Below are 24786 nucleotides of genomic sequence, written 5' to 3' on the forward strand. Positions count from 1 at the left end.
TAATAATTGCTCACACAGTTGATTTCTTCAAACCAAGCTGCTTACCTATTGCAGATTCAGTCTTCCCAGCCTGGTGCAGGTCTACAATTTTGTTTCTGGTGTCCTTTGACAGCTCTTTGGTCTTGGCCATAGTGGAGTTTGGAGTGTGACTGTTTGAGGTTGTGGACAGGTGTCTTTTATACTGATAACAAGTTCAAACAGGTGCCATTAATACAGGTAACGAGTGGAGGACAGAGGAGCCTCTTAAAGAAGAAGTTACAGGTATGTGAGAGCCAGAAATCTTGCTTGTTTGTAGGTGACCAAATACTTATTTTCCACCATAATCTGCAAATAAATTCATTAAAAATCCTACAATGTGATTTTCTGGAAATTTATTTCTCATTTTGTCTGTCATAGTTGACGTGTACCTATGATGAAAATTACAGGCCTCTCTCATCTTTTTAAGTGGGAGAACTTGCACAATTGGTGGCTGACTAAATACTTTTTTCCCCCACTGTACATACGAAAGAGACAAAAAACTAAAAACAGGCTATTTACACGGACACACTACAGAGTACACGACCGCACTGCTACGACATCTTGGAACATAGGTAAATGTCTTGAGGGTCTAGTCTCGCAAAAAATACGAAAAACTTAACCAAGGATGAAGTGACTTTCATTATATTACTCTTAATTGTGATTTTTTAAGTGTGAATAAGAAAAACAGCAAACACAAGTGTAGCTCACAACATTACACAAACAGTCATCAACCAGAAGAAGAGAATGTATGTGTGCACATGCTTTCCAAACCACACGCCAACATTTAGTGTAGAGTGCCACGTGTGATAGCAGCATCCTGGAAAGACACTTGACCTGCTTGTGTGAAAAAGTATTCCTTGAGATTGTTACACACGTCTATAGCAACTCTGGTTGTCCTGTATACCTAAATGTTTCTTGGGTCCAGGAAGCTGGTGTCCCCTTGTACCACCTCTCTCCACTCTCCTGGAAGCAGGTCCTCAGTGGGTGTGGAGTGGTCAACAAATGTTGGGTGAATGTACAGTGTTGATGAAACTGTGTTGTCAGTGTCTGTGTTGTCTCTGTCTGTGGTGCAAAGGTAGTTGTGGAGGGCCACGCAGGCCTTCACAATGGTCTCAGCTTTCTCTGAGGCAACCTCAAGGGCTCGTCCTAGGATCCTCCATCTTGCAGCAAGGATCGCAAAGCAGGCCTCTGAAATTCTTCTCACTCTAGAGTGGTGATAGTTGTAGATCTTATTGGCATCATCAAAGCCAGAAGAACCTTTGAATAAAATAGGTGTTTCATTTATTTTTATTTTTTTACATTTTAGTCATTTAGCAGACGCTCTTATTCAGAGCGACTTACAGTGAGTGAGTGCATACATTTTCATACTGGCCCCCCATGGGAATCGAACGCCATGCTCTACCAACTGAGCTACACTCAGGTTGCAAGTACAGCATGTCAACATTTAGAGATGGTTTTAAATGCCAGGATATTTGAGGGGGTTACATGGCCTGCAGCTCACTGCCTTCCTGGGCTGGATTTCCCACACGTGAATCTTCACCTTCCACAGCTTAATCTGCTTGTCCCATGAGCGCCGGCTGTACTTCTTAAACTTGTTGGGAGTTTTAGGATGAACTCCTGGCTGCCTTAAGTGCTTGGGTACTTCCTTTCACAGGAGGTTGGTGGCACCTTAATTGGGGAGGACGGGCTCATGGTAATGGCTGGAGCGGAATCAGTGGAATTGTATCAAATACATCGAACATATGGTTTCCATGTGTTTGATGCCATTCCATTCACTCTGTTCCAGCCATTATTATGAGCCGTCCTCCCCTCAGCAGCCTCCACTGGTTTCCATTAGTATTGAACGGGAACATGAAGACTATCAAATGTGTACTGTAACAACTGTGTAGCCTACGCTTTGGACATAGGCCCCCATCCTCTTATTGGGATGTCAGATCACTTTTATTTGAGGCATATCATTACAACATCTATATTGGTATAATTTTCACATCATATGTATATCGTCACATTTAGCATATCTTACCTGGATATGGTCGGTAGCTTGCATCAGAGACTGCCATCAGGACCATTGAGAAAAATCCCTTGTAGTTGTAGTATTCGCTGCCTGAGTTTGCCGGATCGCCTGGCACACTTCTGTGACGATGGCACAAACTGTCGAGATTCCTAACTTATAGGTGATGACTCTCTGCGATACTTTGCTGTGTGCTGCCACTCACCAAAAACCGAAGGGTCACAGACAGCCTTTCTGCAGCACTTACGGACAAGCTCTGCGTTCTCTTGTGCGAGTTGTTTGGGGCAAGCCGCTGAAGCAAGTCGTCAAATCTAGCAAACGACATCCGAAAGTATTGAACATGTCTTTCCTTGTCAATGCTTCGCATAGGTTGAACAAGAGACGTGTATTCACCATTGTCCCCTCTTTTAGTATTCAGTGGATGAACTTGCCATTTTCTGTATTTTTTTCCTTCTCCTGACTAGTAATAGCAGTTCATGCTCTTGCTGTTCAAGCTCTAGCAATTGCAATTCAAAAAGAGACATGTTTGCTTCTGTGGCTAAAAAGTAGTGTCGTAAAGCATAGAACACCACACTAGCCTGACATGTAGCTAGCATTTGTAAACAGGCATATAGCACCTGATCTGGAAGTTCAAACGTCGTCGCTAGCTAGAGTAAAAAAGAGTGCCTTGGCTCCTCTTGCTTGGTAAGCTACTCTGGCTCCCCAAGCCCGCTAGTGGATATACACTACACAAGGTGGACTTCCTCCCTGGGTGTAACTCAACTAAAAGAGTCCACCCACGAACATGCATGCGCGTAGATCTACACACATTAACCGTGTAGCCGCCTTTACAGTTAGTGCATTCATCTTAAGATAGCAAGGTGAGACAACCACATATCGCAGTCATAGTAAATACATAGTATACATAGTGGGGGGGGTCGGGTGAGGAGGGTGTGAGGCGGGTGCTGTGGGATTATTTAAGATACTCTTTGAAGAGGTAAGGTTTCAGAAGTTTTCGGAAGATGGGCAGGGACTCTGCTGTCCTAGCTTCAGGAGGAAGCTGGTTCCACCATTGGAGTGCTAGGACAGAGCGAGAGCTGCCCTCCTGTAGGGGTGGGAGGGCCAAGTAAAATCCTAGTAAAAATTCCCTGTCTTAGGTCAGTTAGGATCACCACTTTATTTTAAGAATGTGAAATGTCAGAATAATAGTAGAGAGAATGATTTATTTCAGCTTTTATTTATTTCATCACATTCCCAGTGGGTCAGAAGTTTAAATTGTTTAACTTGGGTCAAACGTTTCGGGTAGCCTTCCACAAGCTTCCCACAATAAGTTGGGTGAATTTTGGCCCATTCCTCATGACAGAGCTGGTGTAACTGAGTCAGGTTTGTAGGCCTCCTTACTCGCACACGCTTTTTCAGTTCTGCCCACACATTTTCTATAGGATTGAGGTCAGGGCTTTGTGATGGCCACTCCAATACCTTGACTTTGTTGTCCTTAAGACATTTTGCCACAACTTTGGAAGTATGCTTGGGGTCATTGTCCATTTCGAAGACCCATTTGCGACCAAGCTTTAACTTCCTGACTGATGTCTTGAGATGTTGCTTCAATATATCCACATAATTTTCCTTCCTCATGATGCCATCTATTTTGTGAAGTGCTCCAGTCCCTCCTGCAGCAAAGCACCCCCACAGCATGATGCTGCCACACCCTGTGCTTCATGGTTGGGATGGTGTTCTTCGGCTTGCAAGCGACACCCCCCTTTTTCCTCCAAACATAACGATGGACATTATGGCCAAACAGTTCTATTTTTATTTCATCAGACCAGAGGACATTTCTCCAAAATGTACGATCTTTGGCCCCATGTGCAGTTGCAAACCGTAGTCTGGCTTTTTTATGGCGGTTTTGGAGCAGTGGCTTCTTCCTCGCTGAGTGGCCTTTCAGGTTATGTCGATATAGGACTTGTTTTACTGTGGATATAGATACTTTTGTAACTGTTTCCTCCAGCATCTTCACAAGGTCCTTTGCTGTTGTTCTGGGATTGATTTGCACTTTTCGCACCAAAGTACGTTCATCTCTAGGAGACAGAACGCGTCTCCTTCCTGAGCGGTATGACAGCTGCGTGGTCCCATGGTGTTTATACTTGCATATTATTGTTTGTACAGATGAGTGTGGTACCTTCAGGCATTTGGAAATTGCTCCCAAGTATGAACCAGACTTGTGGAGGTCTACCATTCTTTTTCTGAGGTCTTGGCTGATTTCTTTTGATTTTCCCATGATGTGTAGACCTTGAAATACATCCACAGGTACACCTCCAATTGACTCAAATTATGTCAATTAGCCTATCAGAAGCTTCTAACGCTTTGACATCATTTTCTGGAATTTTCCAAGCTGTTTAAAGGCACAGTCAACTTAGTGTATGTAAACTTCTGACCGACTGGAATTGTGACACAGTGAATTATAAGTGAAATAGTCTGTCTGTAAACAATTGTTGGAAAAATTACTTGTGTCATGCACAAAGTAGATGTCCTAACCGACTTCCCAAAACTATAGTTTGTTAACAAGACATTTGTGGAGTGGTTGAAAAACGAGTTTTAACGACTCCAACCTAAGTGTATGTAAACTTCCGACTTCAACTGTACAATTATCTGTAAGGTCCCTCAGTCGAGCAGTGAATTTCAAACACAGATGCAACCACAAAGACCAGGGAGGTTTTCCAATGCCTCACAAAGAAGGCACCTGTTGGTAGACAAAAACAAAACCAAAAAAAGTTGACGGAATATCCCTTTGAGTATGGTGAATTTACTAATTACACTTTGGATGGTGTATCAATACACCCAGTCACTACAAAGATATAGGCATCCTTCCTAACTCAGTTGCCAGAGAGGAAGGAAACTGCTCAGGGATTTCACCATGAGACCAATATTGACTATAAAACAGTTACAGAGTTTAATGGCTGTGATAGGAGAAAACTGAGGATGGATCAACAACATTGTAGTTACTCCACAATACTAACCTAATTGACAGAGTGAAAAGAAGGAAGCCTGTGTATAATTTTTTTTATTCCAAAACACACAACCTAAAAGTAAAAGAATGGAATTAGGGAATATATCAAATATTAGGATGAGCAATGTCGCAGTGGTGTATTTTAGTCTATGCCAGTCCGACATTACTCATCCTAATATTTCTAATATTTATATATTCCTTCATTCCATTCTTTTACTTTTAGTTTGTGTGTATTGTGTGTATTGTGAATTGTTAGATATACTGCACTGTTGGAGCTACAAACACAGGCATTTCGCTACACCCGCAATAACATCTGCTAAACATGTGTATTTGACAAATACAATTTTATTTTATTTGTTTGCAATAAGTCACTAAAGTAAATCTGCAAAAAAAAACTGCACTGTGTCGAAGGCAGCGGATAGATCTAGGAGGATGAGAACAGAGGAGAGATGGTCAGCTTTGGCAGTGCGGAGAGCCTCCATGACACAGAAAAGAGCAGTCTCGGTTGAGTGACCCGTCTTGAAGCCTGACTGGTTAGGGTCAAGAAGATCTTCTGAGAGAAGTAGCAAGAGAGTTGGTCAGCACGCTCAAGTGTTTTGGAAAGAAAAGAAAGAAGGGATACTGGTGTGTAGTTTTTGACGTCAGAGGAGTTGAGTGTTGGTTTCTTGAGGAGGGAAGCGACTCGGGCCATTTTGAAGTCCCAGTGGTCAGGGATGAGTTGGTGAGGGAAGTGAGAAATGGGAGAAGGTCTCCAGAGATGGTCTGGAGAAGGGAGGAGGGGATCGGGTCGAGCGGGCAGGTTGTCGGGTGGCCGGACCTCACTAGTTGCAGGATGTCATCTGGAGAGAGAGGGGAGAAAGAGGTCAAGGCGTAGGGTAGTTCTGTGTGAGTGGGACAGGTGGACTCAATAGGCTGAGTGAATGAGGAGCGGATGTCGTCAACCTTCTTTCAAAGTGGTTGACAACGTCATCCACAGAGAGGGAGGGGGGGTGAAGGATTAAGGAGGGCGAAGGTGGAAAAAGTTTCCTAGGGTTAGAGGCAGAATCTCTCAATTTTGAGTGATAGAAAGTGGCTTTAGCAGCAGATACAGAGGAAGAGAAAGTAGAGCGGAGGGAGTGAAAGGATGATGGCTCCTCCGGAAGTCTTGTTTTCCTCCATGTTCGCTCAGCTGCCCGCACCCCTGTTCTGTAAGCTCGCAATGAGTCACTCAGCCACGGAGCAGGAGGGGAGGGCCGAGCCGACCGGGAGGAAAGTGGACAGTGCGAGTCATAGGATCCGGAAAAGGAAGGGAGTAGAGTCGAAGAGGCAGAATCAGGAGACAGGAGGGAAAAGGATATAGCAGGGAGATAGTAGTGGGAGAGAGAGAGCGAAGATTGCGACGGTGCATGACCATCTGGGTAGGGTTGGAGGATAGGGAGACAGAATAGGAAAGTAGTGATCAGACAGCTGGAGGGGGGTTGCTGTGAGATTAGTAGGCCTCTAGTAAAGATAAGGTCAAGCGAATTGCCTGCCTTGTGAGTGGGAGGGGACAGGGAAAGGGTGAGGTCAAAAGAGGCAAGGAGGGGAAAGAAAGAGTTGGAAAGAAATTAATCGTTGGGAGGTTGAACTCGCCAAGTATGAAGAGCGGTGAGCCATAATCAGGAAAGCATCTTATCAATGTGTCAAGCTCATTGAGAAACTATTTAAGGGCACCTGGTGGGCAATACATGACAACAATGTTAAGCTTGCGTGGATAAGTGATAGTTGACAGCATGGAATTCAAATGAGGAGATGGACAGGTGAGTGAGGGAGAAAAATTAGTAGCCCTGTGCCACCACCACGACGACCAGATGCTCTCGGACTGTGAGAGAAAACATAGTCAGATGAAGAGAGAGCAGCTGGAGTAGTAGTGTTTTCTGGGGTGATCCATGTCTCCGTCAGGGCCAAAAAGTCAAGGTACTGAAGAGCAGCATAGGCTGAGATGAACTCTACGTTCTTGGCCGCAGATCGGCAGTTCCAAACGCTGTCAGAGACCAGGAATTCCATGTTGTGTGCGCAGGGTACAGTAAATTAGAAGGTTTGCAACCAGGGGGTGGGGAGTGTCTGTAAAGCCTACAGGGAGAGGAGCAAACAGGTATAGAAAACACACACAGTTGCCAAAGCTACAAAAGAGCAAAATTAGATAATCAGAAAATAACTAGGTAAGATACTGAAATGAGAGAGTGGTGTGGAGCCTTCCTCCAATAACTCCATAGAACAACTCGACAGACCCGTCTTTGTTTTGGTGACTGTCTTACATGCTGACCACACAGCCCGCATTGCGTGCACGAGCATTGCAAAGTACATTTACACATACATGTTATTCAATCATTTCATCCAAACTGCTCACGCGTGTCAACGAATGTCTGCGTAGCCAGGTGCTAAAATAAAACTTGGTTCTACTGTATTTTAGACGCTTGATGCGCTGCAAGTCCCACCTCTCCCATCTCCTCATAGTTTATTAGGAGCATATACCAACATGAGTGATTAAAAGATGAACGAGGGCCACACTCCACTCCATTTGGTGGTGGTAATGCACCTTAAAGTTGGTTGCCAACTGCCATATAAAATCCACAGAAGAAGAGTAATATTAAGAAGAATGAACAAGGAGAAAAACAAACTAGGTGTTCCCTTTATATCTATGGATTAACTGTCAGAGTAGCGAACACACAATTTTGTATGAATCAACATGGGTCAAAATTCTACAAAGATCTAGCAAAAAAAATTACCATATGCATTTCAGGTAGAATAGCAGGAGAAATTAGCTAGCAACAGCATGCTAGTTAAATGTCCATGTCATGTGTGTTTCGACCTGTCCCCAAATTAATATAGTTGGTTCACAGTTGGCTTTGGTATTTGAACCTACGTGTCATGAACACGTCTGGTGTGTATAGACAAAATCAACACGCACACGATTGCGCACGCATACACACGCGTGGAGCTGGTTTGGTCAGCATGTTAGTTTTGCGACACAACCACCACTTACAACTGTTGCTGAGAAAACAGGGGAGACTGAAGTACTAACACTAATTGCCTTACAGAGGAGAAACCACTCCCTTCCAATACAGTCACTGATTACAAAAACAACAACAGTCACAAATTGCCCTGACCCTTAATCCTGGTTGACATGTCAACAATCATCTGCAAGTTATGAGCAGTGAGCAGTTCACACACCAATCAGGCTACTGGGAAGACAGGTAATACTTAAAGGACACTGAGTGTACAAACATTAAGAACACCTTTCTAATATTGAGTTGCAGAACATTGAGTTTGCCCTCAGAACATCCTCAAATAGTCGGGGCATGGACTCTACAAGGTGTTGAAAGTGTTCCACAGGGTTGCTGGCCCATGTTGACTCCAATGCTTCCCACATTTGTGTCAAGTTGGCTGGAAGTCCTTTGGGTTGTGGATCATTCTTGGTACACACGGGAAACTGTTCAGCGTAAAAAAAACAGCAGCGTTGCAGTTCTTGACACAAACCAGTGTGCCTGGCATCTACTACCATACCCTGTTCAAAGGCACTTAAATATTTTGTCTTGCCCATTCACCCTCTGAATGGCACACATACACAATCCATGTCTCAATTGTCTCAAGGCTTGAAAATCCTTCTTAAACCTGTCTCCTCCCTTTCATCTACACTGATTGAAGTGGATTTAACAAGTGACATCAATAAGGGATCATAGTTTTCACCTGGATTCACCTGGTCAGTCTATGTCATGGAAAGAGCAGGTGTTCATAATGTTTTGTACACTTAGTGTAGATGGTTTACCTAACAAAAAGACAATACTAAACAACAACAGATTAAGACAAAAATTATACTTATCACTCATGAAGATATACCACGCCCCCACCACACCAACCACCAAAGCCCCATTTTGACCCAGAAAAAACCCTGGAGTGACAAGTTACAACATATATTTGTAGCATTTAATGCATTTGATGCATTCAGAGTCTTACATTTTAATTCATCTTGGAGTAGAATGTCCTTTTAAAAAGTGGCCTTCTCACATTCGTTCTACAAAAACATCTCAAGGTGTGCATGCCCCCTGGACCCCCCAGAGACACTGACTCAAAGCCACAAGAGGGTAGAACATATTTCAAACATTGCTTGTTAGGGGGAGGTAGTTGCAGAAACGTTGGAATGGTTTAGTCGACTTCCTCAATAGTTGGTTCTGTACAACTATACAGTTTTTGTCAGAGGTTTAAGTGACTAGTAATTCAAAGTGATTCATTTGGCGGTGGTGGTGATGATGATAATGACTGTCTTTTAAATTATCCTGCATGGTGCTTTAGGTTTGGTGTGCCATCGAATTAGAGAATCTGTGTGTGTTTTCTTTGATTGGCTGCAAACACACACTAACACACACACACACAGCTAAGGGGGTCATAGCTGTGTGAGGAGTGTTATTTTAGTTGATTGGAGAGTGATAGTGTCATGTACCTGACACTCACTGTGCCAATTGGCTGGCGGGGATGGGCTGTTCTGGAGCATGCCTCATTGCTAGAAACCAAATAAATCTTAATTTTAAGCACTCGCACATGTTTCAACCACATTTCCATAAAAACTGTGTTATGCTATTTTAAAGAGCCCAGAAAAAGTTGCCTTGCTGCCCAAATGGCAGGATATATATACGGCCACTTCCCTACTGTGTCTGGGAGACTTAAAGGCAATGAGGGACTCTTAAATCTGATTAAGATGTGGGTGTGCAGCAGCTAGAAAACATATTTCTGTCTGAAATCGTGGCAATGTTTTTGTATCTGGGCCAGTGGCCAATGGTCCTGAACTGTGAAGAGACTGAGTAGACTGTTCAACTGGAATGGTAGAAATATCAGGAAGTCAGTCACCATTGCAAATGCAAGCCACAATGGTCAGAGATCAAACAATCAGGGATCAAACAATCAGAAAGTGATTGGATTATCTGGAAGGCAGTGAAAGCTTCGGGATTCAATGTACATTATTGTGTTTAAAGAAAATGTGACCTATAGGCCTAGTATCTTATTGCAGATACCATACATTATTGGGAAAGGATAGGCTGTTATTTGTTTGTTTATTTGTTACCTTGATTTTGACAGGCAGTAATGCTGAGACCAAGGTCTCTTTTACAGATGAGTCCAGTAATTACAAAAATATACACATCTATACAGTATGAAAAGCAAAACAGAGATACAAAACACAATAATATAAAACAAACACATTCTTCAGTAAAAAGGTCCTTAATCAGCAGTTTGAATTGCCCGTGAGGCACCAAATCGTGCAATTTTAGAGAGTTTTGGAGATTATTCCAAAAGTAAGGTGCAAAAAAAAAAGCTGATCAAAGGGATTTCCAGAGTTAGCCATCCCTGAGACAGGGTCTGGTAGCGAGTACATCTGAAGGTTAACAATGAAGTAAGGTACGTCGGAAGTTTGTGCAAGAGGGCTTTATAAACAAAAAGAGTGCAATGCATCGATGTACGAGACTTCAGAGGGCCAGCCTACTTTCTGTACAGAATGCATGTGTACTGAACCTGTCGCCCGTAATGTTTAACTGCTTCCAATGGCTTCAATACAGTGGTAGCTGCATTCATATCACTGTAAAACCTGATAAGTTAAGTTTACTCAAATGGTTTCAGGAAACCGATTGCATTGAAACATTTTGAGTTTGAAAAATGAATAATTTGAGTAATGACAGGTCAGTACACATCACTGCAATGTTTGAGTAAGCACAACAAGTGTTCTTGTTAACCATACTTAAAGAAACAATGTAAATATAACATAACACAATTGGGTGAAGCTAACTTAAATAATGTTGTTGACTTTACTTGAATAAACAACGTAAATGTAACATAACACTGTTGAGTAAAGGTAACTTAAATAATGTTGTTGACTTTACTTGAATAATTGGGTGAAAGTGTACTTAAATTATGTTGTCGACTTTACTTAAATATACCATGTTATTGTAACATAAAACTTTTAAATGAAGTTGACTCACACACAAATGAGTTAAGCTTACTTGAACATGAAAACTACTCAAATGGTTTAAGGAAACTGATTGCACTAATCCTAATAAGTTGTCCTAACCGACATGCCAAAACTATTGTTTGTTAACAAGAAATGTGTGGAGTGGTTGAAAAACAAGTTTTAATGACTCCAACCTAAGTGTATGTAAACTTCCGACTTCAACTGTATGTCTCTATAAACTTGGCACATCTAGCCACTGGGATTTTTGCCCATTCTTCAAGGCAAAACTGCTCCAGCTCCTTCAAGTTGGATGGGTTCCGCTGGTGTACAGCGGAATATTTAAGTCATACAACAGATTCTCAATTGGATTGAGGTCTGGGCTTTGACTAGGCCATTCCAAGACATTTAAATGTTTCCCCTTAAACCACTCGTGTTGTATTTAGCACCATCCATCATTCCTTCAATTCTGACCAGTTTCCCAGTTCCTGTAGATGAAAAACAACCCCACAGCATGATGCTGCCACCACCATGCTTCACTGTGGGGATGGTGTTCTCGGGGTGATGAGAGGTGTTGGGTTTGCGCCAGACATAGCGTTTTCCTTGATGGCCAAAAAGCTCAATATTAGTCTCATCTGACCAGAGTACCTTCTTCCATATATTTGGGGAGTCTCCCACATACCTTTTGGTGAACACCAAACGTGTTTGCTTAAAAAGCAATGGCTTTTTTCTGGCCACTCTTCCGTAAAGCCCAGCTCTGTGGAGTGTACGGCTTAAAGTGGTCCTATGGACATATACTCCAATCTCCACTGTGGAGCTTTGCAGCTCCTTCGGGGATATCTTTGGTCTCTTTGTTGCCTCTGATTAATGCCCTCCTTGCCTGGTCCGTGGGCGGCCCTCTCTTGGCAGGTTTGTTGTGGTGCCATATTCTTTCCATTTTTTAATAATGGATTTAATGGTACTCCATGGGATATTCAAAGTTTCTGATATTTTTTTATAACCCAACCCTGATCGATACTTCTCCACAACTTTGTCCCTGACCTGTTTGGAGAGCTCCTTGGTCTTCATGGTGCCCCTTGCTTATGTTGCGGACTCTGGGGCCTTTCAGGACAGGTGTATATATACTGATATCATGTTACACTTAGGTTATACACAGGTGGACTTTATTTAACTAATTATGTGACTTCTGAAGGTAATTGGTTGCACCAGATCTTATTTAGGGGTTTCATAGCAAAGGGGGTGAATACATATGCTGCACCACTTTTCCATTATTTATTTTGTAGAAGTTTTTGAAACATGTTATTTTTTTCATTTCACTTCACCAATTTGGACTATTTTGTGTATGTCCATTACATGAAATCCAAATAAAATGCCATTTAAATTACAGGTTGTAATGCAACAAAATAGGAAAAACCCGAAGAGGGATGAATACTTTTGCAAGGCACAGTATATGCCTCACCATCGAACTCCCTGAAGGAAAACATGCTAGCCTTTAGGCTACGCAGCTGACTAAACAGTGAGGAAGAATTCTGGCCACATTGTGTATTTGAAAACACTATTCGCTGATAACCATGACATCATTCCGTAAATATGAGACAAACAAATGGAAAATAAAAATGTTAAATGGTGTATTTGTTTTTTGTGTTCTCTTTAATGCCTTTGTGCACTTTGTAAATAAATAAAAGAAAGACAAATAAATGGGACATATTCTCGCCCTACTGGATGCTCACTCAGACACACAGTTCAAGGCCGCAGACTGCAAGTGAGGAGAATAGGAGAGGACAAATTTCCTCAAACCCACCCTACCCACTATGCAGACATTACTCAGCAACAAGTTTGTTTTTCAAGGCCAGCAACACACATACACACACACACACACACTAAGGGAGAGGCTGGAGCAGTGGGAAGCCACAGTGCAGCGCCCAGTGAGCAGTTCATCCTTAAGAGTCTCGTGCGTCAATCTAAGTAACATAATACAAAATATCCTCATTAATATCTGTCAGCTTAAGCTAGAGATATCCGTTTTTTTGCATGGGCTGCGTCTCAATCCACTGCATCTGCCAATGTTGGCCTTCCGCATCTGCAGTGGAAGGTGGCCGAGCTACAGCTGTGTTTGTCAGACCATGAGACATCCCGAAAATCAGTCTTCTCACGAAAACGTCTGTAGCGTCCGAACGTTTATGACCACTCTATGGAAAGGGGAAACTCGCATGAACATGATGATGTTCTTCGTTTTGCTCTACGACCCCCACAAGTGTCAGGGCACTCGTCTGAAGATAACCAACACAAACCAATGGAAGTATGGAGGTAATCTTTTGCCAACAAGAATATGGGTTAAATATGTGTCCAAAAAAAGGAAAATATTTCCTGAGTTTTCTTATATCTCCTAGATATAGGACAGATACTTTAAAACCTTATTCCTTATGTATTTCTTGACTGTATTTTTTTGCCATTACGAATGTGTTATTCAATGCGTTTCTATGGGCTATAGTAGTAAAGGCCAAATTCAATATTTTATCAAATAATTTTCATATACACACAACTTCAAGAACATTTTGAAAACGTTGACATGATGGCATTCTACATGTCTTCTCCAACAGTCTTTAAGCCATCTGTGCAAACCTCACAAGTGAAATTGGTCTTTGTGGATACATTGCCTACAGTTCCTCAACAGTTCATAACAAACATAACTGACAGCAAAACACCGGTGTGGAGATGACGACGTGTGGGAGAAGTTGACTCTTTATCCTACTGACAGTCAACAAAACATGTACAAAGTAGATTTTATACTGGCTTCACCATTATGGAACTTATTTTGGATTTAGAGTCAATTGTCAAGCATTGCACATTAACTGAACATGTAGGAATTATGTAGAAAGTACATAAAAGTAGAAGATTACACAGATTTACTCACCAAGCAGTGACTATAACTTTGAGAGCTGGATGAATCTCTTGGTGGTCCGGATAAGTTCATTCTTCACCCTGTAGGCAGTTAATGGCATTAGATCATACAGTTCCTGTACTGATTTCACAGTGAGACCCCTTCCCTGGTCTGTTGTCAGCTCACCGTAAATGCTCTACGATCAATGGTCACCTGAGTTGTAGTATGAACAGTTTTGCTGTCAGATATGTTTGTTATGAACTGTTGAGGAACTGTAGGCAATGTATCCACAAATACCGATTTCACTTGTGAGGTTTGCACAGATTGCTTAAAGAATGCTGGAGAAGACAGGTAGAATGCCATCATGTTTTGGTGTCTCTCAGTCAACGTTTTCAAAATGTTCTTGAAGTTGTAATGATGCTTAGGGCGCAACACAAAGTTAGGAAAGACTTCCTGAAGAAGTTGCATGTGATCAGCAATCTTTCAAGCCAAGTACTGGATTGACTCATCTATAAATGTATGGGAGACTGCCAGCTTAACTATATCCTTCAATTCCATTAAGATTTCCCAAACATTGTCACCTTCTGGACCATACGATCCAATGAGAATGGGTAGCAGTCTGATAAGAGTGCAGTTCTCATGACCCTTCCCAACTATTAAACGTAGAGTGGCAAAACTTTTAGGAATATGGTGAGGATGGTCAACCCTGCCTAGTGTTTGTACGGAAAAGTTCCAATAGCATCGTTTAAATTATCTAAAGATTTTTTGTCGTTGAAATCATCTCTATGCATATTGCAAGTTCACCAGGGACTACACCCTGATAGGATGAAAGTACAAGAGGTTATCAGAAAAGACACAGCTGGCCTAAACACCGTAATCAACTTTATTGCCATCGCCCTGGTGCTCTTGAACAAGAGTATTATGATTATTTTTTTGGTCCTCAGATCACAATTACCACTGCTTACATCTGTAGTCTGTATGTCTGCTTTTGATGCACAACAAAACGGACAACTATGCGTACAGTTAAAACTCTCTTTAAAGCCAGCTAAACCATGGGCAGCAAGATTGTCAGCCACTACAGAAAAGCACACAATCACCAAATGACTCCACACCATCTCTGGAGACCTTCTCACCTCCCTGATTAATTCATCACTGACCACTGCAACTTCATAGATAGCTCTCACGCCTACTCTGCAAATGCTCTTCCGCCTTGTCGTGCTAATGTGCTGTTTGCTGCGACTTGGCTACCTGCCAAGTCGTGTTTTACTTTTGATAACTGCTTAATCAAAACTCTGGATTTAATACATTTACTAACATAGTTTTTTCCTCGCTCAACTTTTTTCATTCAACTTTTCCCACCGGACGCTTTAGTACCTGGATACCAACGACCGAGCCAAGCTACGAAGAGCTCAACTCATACAACACTCTCTTTAAAACTACTAAAGGAAAGTGCTAATTTCCAGTGCATGAGTGTGACTCCAATTGTTGGCCAGTAAATGCTGTAATTGTATGTTTTGTATCCCCCATGACTACAGAGACTGGGAACACGCCTGAGACAGCTCTGAGAAGCTACACCGAACACTAACACGCAGCCGGGCTGGTGCATAGAAAGGAACAGCCGGCGACCTGCCACTGATAACCGACCCAGACATCACCCGCCCCCCTGCGCTTCTCTCTCGCTCTCACATTCAACGAGAGACAGACAACAACACAGTTGTGCGGGGGGCTGGTGGGGGAATCCGCGACCATGGAGGGAGCATCTAAGTGGAAATGTTTGTTCCCTTGGACTGTCGGCGTGCAGCAGTGAAAACTCATTTGAATCTGCAGGGGACTCGCGAGCTATTAAATGTATAATATGCGACATGTTCGTTGTTGTTACGGGGAAAGGTCTGAAGGATACCTTCATTTGTGAAATATGTATTGAACTTGATGCAGCTAAAGAAAGGATTATTACTCTTCATGAAGAAATAAAACATTTGACCAAGCGCCTTGAACTGAATAAGGATTCTATGAGACTATTGGCATCTTTAAATGCTTCCCATCAAAACATCCAAGATGATCATAATGGGACCTTCCTGGACTATGATCAATTTCCGCCACTGCACCCCTCTACTAGCTTGAACCAGAAAAATGTTGCTCAGTGTTCGACTCCAGGTGAGTGTAAATGGATGTGTGTCGGAACCAGAAAGAAGGAAAATAATTGTTCTCGGAGCTCCTGCCTTCTTCCCCCACGTCTGGACTTAAGACTTTCAAATCCCTTTGAGCCCCTGTACCAGCTGTCTTCTGCCGGGGGCTTGGGTGTTCCCTCCATGGCTGTGGATGAACCTCCAGCGATCTCTCCCTGTCCTAGTCAATCAACTGCCTGGGCACAGCCTGGACCACCGCGGCCCCCCTCCGCTGGGCCGTGCTCTCTGGATCAGAGCTCTGTCCCTTTGGCAGTTGTGGCCTGCACGCAGCCGGAGTCTCAGCAGCCCTCTTCTCAGGTTAGTTCTGTGGCTCTGGCCTCGCAATCTGCTTCGAGACACGACAGAGGCCGGATCATTCCGCCGATTGTGATAGGGAGTTCGGTGGTTAGGCATATACAGTGGGGGAAAAAAGTATTTAGTCAGCCACCAATTGTGCAAGTTCTCCCACTTAAAAAGATGAGAGAGGCCTGTAATTTTCATCATAGGTACACGTCAACTATGACAGACAAAATGAGGGAAAAAAATCCAGAAAATCACATTGTAGGATTTTTAATGAATTTATTTGCAAATTATGGTGGAAAATAAGTATTTGGTCAATAACAAAAGTTTCTCAATACTTTGTTATATACCCTTTGTTGGCAATGACACAGGTCAAACGTTTTCTGTAAGTCTTCACAAGGTTTTCACACACTGTTGCTGGTATTTTTGGCCCATTCCTCCATGCAGATCTCCTCTAGAGCAGTGATGTTTTGGGGCTGTCGCTGGGCAACACGGACTTTCAACTCCCTCCAAAGATTTTCTATGGGGTTGAGATCTGGAGACTCCAGGACCTTGAAATGCTTCTTACGAAGCCACTCCTTCGTTGCCCGGGCGGTGTGTTTGGGATCATTGTCATGCTGAAAGACCCAGCCACGTTTCATCTTCAATGCCCTTGCTGATGGAAGGAGGTTTTCACTCAAAATCTCACGATACATGGCCCCATTCATTCTTTCCTTTACACGGATCAGTCGTCCTGGTCCCTTTGCAGAAAAACAGCCCCAAAGTATGATGTTTTTCACTCCCATGCTTCACAGTAGGTATGGTGTTCTTTGGATGCAACTCAGCATTCTTTGTCCTCCAAACACAACGAGTTGAGTTTTTACCAAAAAGTTATATTTTGGTTTCATCTGACCATATGACATTCTCCCCAATCCTCTTCTGGATGCACTCTAGCAAACTTCAGACGGGCCTGGACATGTACTGGCTTAAGCAGGGGGGACACGTCTAGCACTGCAGGATTTGAGTCCCTGGCGGCGTAGTGTGTTACTGATGGTAGGCTTTGTACTTTGGTCCCAGCTCTCTGCAGGTCATTCACTAGGTCCCCCCCGTGTGGTTCTGGGATTTTTGCTCACCGTTCTTGTGATCATTTTGACCCCACGGGGTGAGATCTTGCGTGGAGCCCCAGATCGAGGGAGATTATCAGTGGTCTTGTATGTCTTCCATTTCCTAATAATTGCTCCCACAGTTGATTTCTTCAAACCAAGCTGCTTACCTATTGCAGATTCAGTCTTCCCAGCCTGGTGCAGGTCTACACTTTTGTTTCTGGTGTCCTTTGACAGCTCTTTGGTATTGGCCATAGTGGAGTTTGGAGTGTGACTGTTTGAGGTTGTGGACAGGTGTCTTTTATACTGATAACAAGTTCAAACAGGTGCCATTAATACAGGTAACGAGTGGAGGACAGAGGAGCCTCTTAAAGAAGAAGTTACAGGTCTGTGAGAGCCAGAAATCTTGCTTGTTTTGTAGGTGACCAAATACTTATTTTCCACCATAATTTGCAAATAAATTCATTAAAAATCCTACAATGTGATTTTCTGGATTTTCTTTTCTCAATTTGTCTGTCATAGTTGACGTGTACCTATGATGAAAATTACAGGCCTCTCTCATCTTTTTAAGTGGGAGAACTTGCACAATTGGTGGCTGACTAAATACTTTTTTGCCCCACTGTATATGTACCTGGGGCAAAGATTTGTTTTTTCCTGGGGCAAAAGTTCAGGATATCACCAGGTTGCTTCCTGAGGCTGTGAGTCAGTCACCGGGGGATGATACTGTCATGGTTCATGTGGGGTCAAATTACAATATGAAGGGCAGCTCAGAACAGCTGAAGATGGATTTTAAAGAACTGATTGGGTCTCTACTTGACACCAACAAACACCCCATAATATCTGGCCCTCTGCCCTCCCTAAATCGTGGCATTGAACGGTTCAGCAGACTTTCAGCCCTCCATAACTGGCTACGAGACTATTGCAGCTCTGTGGGTGTAACATTTATTGACCATTTTGATACCTTTTGGAAACAAAGCTCGCATTATAAGGAGGATGGGATCCACCCAAATCATTTGGGTTCCTGGATCATTTCACAGCATAAGGCTGCTTTGAGACAATGACTTATCAATGACCCAAGTCCAGATCATTTAATGCCTACCATTGTGTCGCTGAGTTGTCATAATGCTTCAGCAAATGTACATTATCCTAGGGGCGTTGGAAGACACAATGTAAATAACCTAATGTATGTCCCTCTTACTGCCCGGAATGCCTCTACTGATCCTACAGCTATTGAATGCAGTAATCATATGCCTCCGAACCAGGTTAATACTGTTAGCACTGAGGTGGTGTGCCCTAGTAGGAAGTCCTCTGTGTGCAGCTCACCCTGCACTAATAAAAATAATATGAGTATGTCTACCTCTGCTAAGATTCCCAGTAAAGCAAGAAAAATAATAATCAAGAACCGGGGGTGGTGTTAAATACTGTTAAAGTAATATGGCTACAGGTTCACCTGCCTCACCTAAAGCCCATTCTGGTGGGAAGCTGCTATAGACCACCAAGTGCTAACAGTCATGATCTGGATAAGATGTGTGAAATGCTTGATAATATATGTGATATCAATAGAGGTGTATACTTTCTGTGTGATTTAAATATTGACTGGCTTTCATCAGGCTGCCCACTCAAGAGAAAGCTTCAAACTGTAACTAGTGCCTGCAACCTGGTTCAGGTTATCAATCAACCTACCAGGGTAGTTACAAACAGTAGAGGAATGAAATCATCAACATGTATTGATCATATCTTTACTAATGCTGCAAAAATTTGTTTGAAAGCAGTATCCAAATCCATCGGATGTAGTGATCACAATATAGGAGCCATATCTAGGAAAACCAAAGTTCCAAAGACAACACGTTTTGTAGTGATTCCTATGTTGTTGATATGAAGAATATTTGTTGGTCCGTGGTGTGTAATGACGAGCAACCAGACGCTGCACTTGACACATTTTTTAAATTGCTTATCCCAGTTACTAATAAGCATGCACCCATTAAGAAAATGACTGTAAAAAGTGTTAAATCCCTGTGGATTGATGAGGAATTGAAACATTGTATGGTTGAGAGGGATGAGGCAAAAGAGATGGCAAATAGGTCTGGCTGTACAACCGATTGGCAAACATACTGCAAATTGAGAAATTGACTAAACTGAATAAAAAGAAGAAGAAACTACACTATGAAACAAAGATAAATGACAAAGAATGATAGTAAAAAGTTTTGGAGCACATTGAATGACATTTTGGGCAAAAAGGCAAACTCCGCTCCATCATTCATTGAGTCAGATGGCTCATTCATCACAAAACCCACTGATATTGCCAACTACTTTAATTATGTGTTATTGGCAAGATTAGCAAACTTAGGCATGACATACCAGCAACAAACGCTGACACTACACATCCAAGTACATCTGACCAAATTATGAAAGACAAGCATTGTAATTTTGAATTCCGTAAAGTAAGTGTGGAAGAGGTGAAAAAAGTATTATTGTCGATCAATAATGACAAGCCACCGGGGTCTGACAACTTGGATGGTAAATTACTGAGGATAATAGCGGACGAAATTGCCACTCCTGTTTGCCACATGTTCAATTTAAGCCTACTAGAAAGTGTGTGCCCCCAGGCCTGGAGGGAAGCAAAGGTTATTCCCATACCTAAGAATAATAAAGCCCCCTTATCTGGCTCAAATAGCCAACCAATCAGCCTGTTACCAAACCTTTGTACATTTTTGGAAAAAATTGTGTTTGACCAGATAAAATGCTATTTTACAGTAAACAAATTGAACACAGACTTTCAGAACACTTATAGGGAAGGACATTCAACAACTACAGCACTTACACAAATGACTGATGATAGGCTGAGAGAAATTGATGATACAAATATTGTGGGGGCTGTTTTGTTAGACTTCAGTGCGGCTTTCGACATTGTCGATCATAGTCTGTTGCTGAAAAAATTTATGTATTATGGCTTTACACCTCCTGCTATATTGTGGAAAAATAGTTACCTGTCTAACAGAACACAGAGGGTGTTCTTTAATGGAAGCCTCTCCAACAAAATCCAGGTAGAATCAGGAATTCCCCGGGGCAGCTGTCTAGGCCCCTTGCTTTTTTCAATCTTTAATAACGACATGCCACTGGCTTTGAGTAAAGCCAGTGTGTTCATATATGCGGATGACTCAACACTATACATGTCAGCTACCACAGCGACTGAAATGACAGCAACACTTAACAAAGAGAGGCCGGATTAGTTTCAGAATGGGTGGCAAGGAATAAGAGTCCTAAATATTTCTAAAACTAAAAGCATTGTATTTGGGACAAATCATTCACTAAACCCTAAACCTCAACTACAGTGGGGTAAAAAAGTATTTAGTCAGCCACCAATTGTGCAAGTTCTCCCACTTAAAAAGATGAGAGAGGCCTGTCATTTTCATCATAGGTACACGTCAACTTTGACAGACAAATTGAGAATTTTTTTCTCCAGAAAATCACATTGTAGGATTTTTTAGGAATTTATTTGCAAATGATGGTGGAAAATAAGTATATGGTCACCTACAAACAAGCAAGATTTCTGGATCTCACAGACCTGTAACTTCTTCTTTAAGAGGCTCCTCTGTCCTCCACTCGTTACCTGTATTAATGGCACCTGTTTGAACTTGTTATCAGTATAAAAGACACCTGTCCACAACCTCAAACAGTCACACTCCAAACTCCACTATGGCCAAGACCAAAGAGCTGTCAAAGGACACCAGAAACAAAATTGTAGACATGCACCAGGCTGGGAAGACTGAATCTGCAATAGGTAAGCAGCTTGGTTTGAAGAAATCAACTGTGGGAGCAATTATTAGGAAATGGAAGACATACAAGACCACTGATAATCTCCCTCGATCTGGGGCTCCATGCAAGATCTCACCCCGTGGGGTCAAAATGATCACAAGAACGGTGAGCAAAAATCCCAGAACCACACGGGAGGACCTAGTGAATGACCTGCAGAGAGCTGGGATCAAAGTAACAAAGCCTACCATCAGTAACACACTATGCCGCCAGGGACTCAAATCCTGCAGTGCCAGATGTGTCCCCCTGCTTAAGCCAGTACATGTCCAGGCCCGTCTGAAGTTTGCTAGAGTGCATTTGGATGATCCAGAAGAGGATTGGGAGAATGTCATATGGTCAGATGAAACCAAAATAGAACTTTTTGGTAAAAACTCAACTCATCGTGTTTGGAGGACAAAGGATGCTGAGTTGCATCCAAAGAACACCATACCTACTGTGAAGCATGGGGGTGGAAACATCATGATTTGGGGCTGTTTTTCTGCAAAGGGACCAGGACGACTGATCTGTGTAAAGGAAAGAATGAATGGGGCCATGTATCGTGAGATGTTGAGTGAAAACCTCCTTCCATCAGCTAGGGCATTGAAGATTAAACGTGGCTGGGTCTTTCAGCATGACAATGATCCCAAACACACCGCCCGGGCAATGAAGGAGTGGCTTCGTAAGAAGCATTTCAAGGTCCTGGAGTGTCCTAGCCAGTCTCCAGATCTCAACCCCATAGAAAATCTTTGGAGGGAGTTGAAAGTCTGTGTTGCCCAGCGACAGCCCCAAAACATCACTGCTCTAGAGGAGATCTGCATGGAGGAATGGGCCAAAATACCAGCAACAGTGTGTGAAAACCTTGTGAAGACTTACAGGAAACGTTTGACCTGTGTCATTGCCAACAAAGGGTATATAACAAAGTATTGAGAATTTTTTGTTATTGACCAAATATTTATTTTCCACCATAATTTGCAAATAAATTCATAAAAAATCCTACAATGTGATTTTCTGGATTTTTTTTCTCATTTTGTCTGTCATAGTTGACGTATACCTATGATGAAAATTACAGGCCTCTCTCATCTTTTTAAGTGGGAGGACATGCACAATTGGTGGCAGACTAAATACTTTTTTTCCCCACTGCAAATGTTGTAATGAATAACAAGACATGCCACCAGAGGTCTCTTCACAGTCCCCAAGTCAATAACATACTACGGGAGGCGCACAGTACTACGTAGTGCCATGACTACATGGAACTCTATTCCACATCAAGTAACTCATGGCAGCAGTAAAATAAAATTTAAAAAACAGATAAAAATACACCTTATGGAACAGCGGGGACTGTGAAGCAACACAAACATAGACACATGCATACAAACACACGATTAACATACACATGTATTTTGTGTTATAGATATGTGTTAGTAGAGTAGAGCCCTGAGGGCTCACACTTAATATGTTGTGAAATTTGTTACGAATGTATTGTAATGTTTTTAAAATGTTTAATTGCCTTAATTTTGCTGGACCCCAGGAAGAGTAGCTGCTGCCTTGGCAGCAGCTAATGGGGATCCATAATAAATTAAAATACATCAGTGTTACACTCAACTGCCACTGATGTGGATGCATTTTCAGTAGAAACATTAGAATGTTGTTCTATGTCACTACTCTGTGACTCTTGGGGTTGGTCATTTCTGTATACAGTTACTGTACTTCATTGGTGAGAATTAAATGTGGAGTATACATATGTTTTAAAATTGCAATCTTTGAATGAGCATGGCACAATTTTGTGATTTTTTAGATGACCCCTTAGATGAAGGAACATGTCATTTTCAACAAAGAGGACAATGAAAAGCAAAACTGTCCCAACTACCTTTGTCACGAACAGAAGAGGACCCAAGAGCGCAAGTTCAAATTCAGAGTTCTTTATTCAAGGTTACAGGCGGGAAGAGGAGTCCCAGGGGTGTCAGGGGTCTTTCAGGGTCCTCCTGTGGGTACCTGTGCTCCGGGGGTCACCAAATGTCCGGGGGTGTCCAGTCCAAGTGCTTAGTGTGTGTGTTCCCCAGTGATGGAGCGGCGTATCGGGCTGAGGGTGGTGAAACGTCTGGGCACGCTCATCTGGTGGTCGGAGACCTGGGGGAACACACACACACAACAGCAATATGAATGGCAGGCAGAAGTACAGATCAGGGCTGGGCAAATATCGTGGTGAGAGACAGAAGGCAGAAACGAGTTACCGGAGGGGCTGAAGATCGGAGAGTAGTCGAGGTCCAGAAGGCAGGTTGGGATAGACGGGGCAGTAGAACAAGGAGGCAGTCAAGAAAGGATCGGTATCACAAACAGGAGTCAGAGCGCAGACAGGCAGGTTACTGGTCCGGGTTTGAAGACGATCTGACAGGGCTTGGCTGAAAAACAGGGCTTGATATACTGGGAGAGGTAGTGGGGAAATGCAGTTCAGCTGGCAGAGTAATTAGAACAGAGTGAGGCAAGGTGAGGATGGTGAGTGGGAAATGCAGTGCAGCTGGCCAGGTAACAAGAGCAGAGCAGGGCAGGTGGAGCTAGTTAGGCTGAGTAGAGAGAGGGAGGTGAGCAGAGTGGAAGATAATTGAATGCAATTAATGTTGCTACCAGGGAGAGAGAGTGCTCATGACAGGACCCCCCTCCAAGGGACGGCCCCAGAAGTCCCAAGAACAACATCATGCCGGGAGGGTGGAGGGGAGCAGGCGGCGGGTCAGAACTCCTCCGAGCGGTCCGAGTGAATCTCCTCATCCTCAGAAGGAGCTGGAGGGTCACGGTCGGGGAGACAGGACAGGCACTGAGACAGGAGCAGGGGCGGGCCGGACGGCTAGGAACCCCTCTTGGACGGCCCCTACGGATTGCAGGCTGATCAGGATGTAGTCGGTGGAAGTCAGTGATAAGGGTCCGGTCCACTATCCTCCTGGCCGGGATCCAGGTCCTCTCCTCTGGACCATATCCCTCCCAATCAACGAGGTACTGGAGACCCCTACCCCTTCGCCTAGAGCGGAGCAGCCGCCGGACGGTGAAGACAGGACCGCCATCTACGAGGCGCGGAGGAGGTGGCGCCGGAGCTGCAGGGACCAGGGGACTTTCATGGACCGGCTTGACCTTGGAGACGTGGAAGGTGGGGTGGACCCGCATGGAAGCGGGCAACTGAAGTCGGACCGCCGTTGGACTGATGACTTTCTGCACAGGAAAAGGACCAATGAAGCGAGGGGGCCAGCTTTCGTGATACAACCCGCAGCGGCAGATCCCGGGCAGACAGCCAGACCTTCTGACCAACCCGGTAAGTAGGTGCTGGGGTCCTCCGTCGGTTGGCACCGACGGCGTAGCTGGTTCCAGACTTCAGGAGCACAGTGCGAGCCTGGGCCCAAGTGCGGCGGCAGCGGCGGGCATACGCAAGAGCAGACGGACAGGTGGCATCCGCCTCCTGGCTGGCAAACAGTGGAGGTTGATACCCGTAGACACACTGAAAGGGGGAGAGCCCGGTGGAGGAACTGGTGAGTGAATTATGGGCATATTCCACCCAGAGCAGGTGTTGAGCCCAGGCCCGGGGATTTTGGGAAGCCACACACCTCAGTGCCTTCTC

The sequence above is a fragment of the Coregonus clupeaformis genome, chromosome 3, assembly GCF_020615455.1.
Source record: "Coregonus clupeaformis isolate EN_2021a chromosome 3, ASM2061545v1, whole genome shotgun sequence".
NCBI classification, from domain to species: Eukaryota; Metazoa; Chordata; class Actinopteri; order Salmoniformes; family Salmonidae; genus Coregonus; species Coregonus clupeaformis.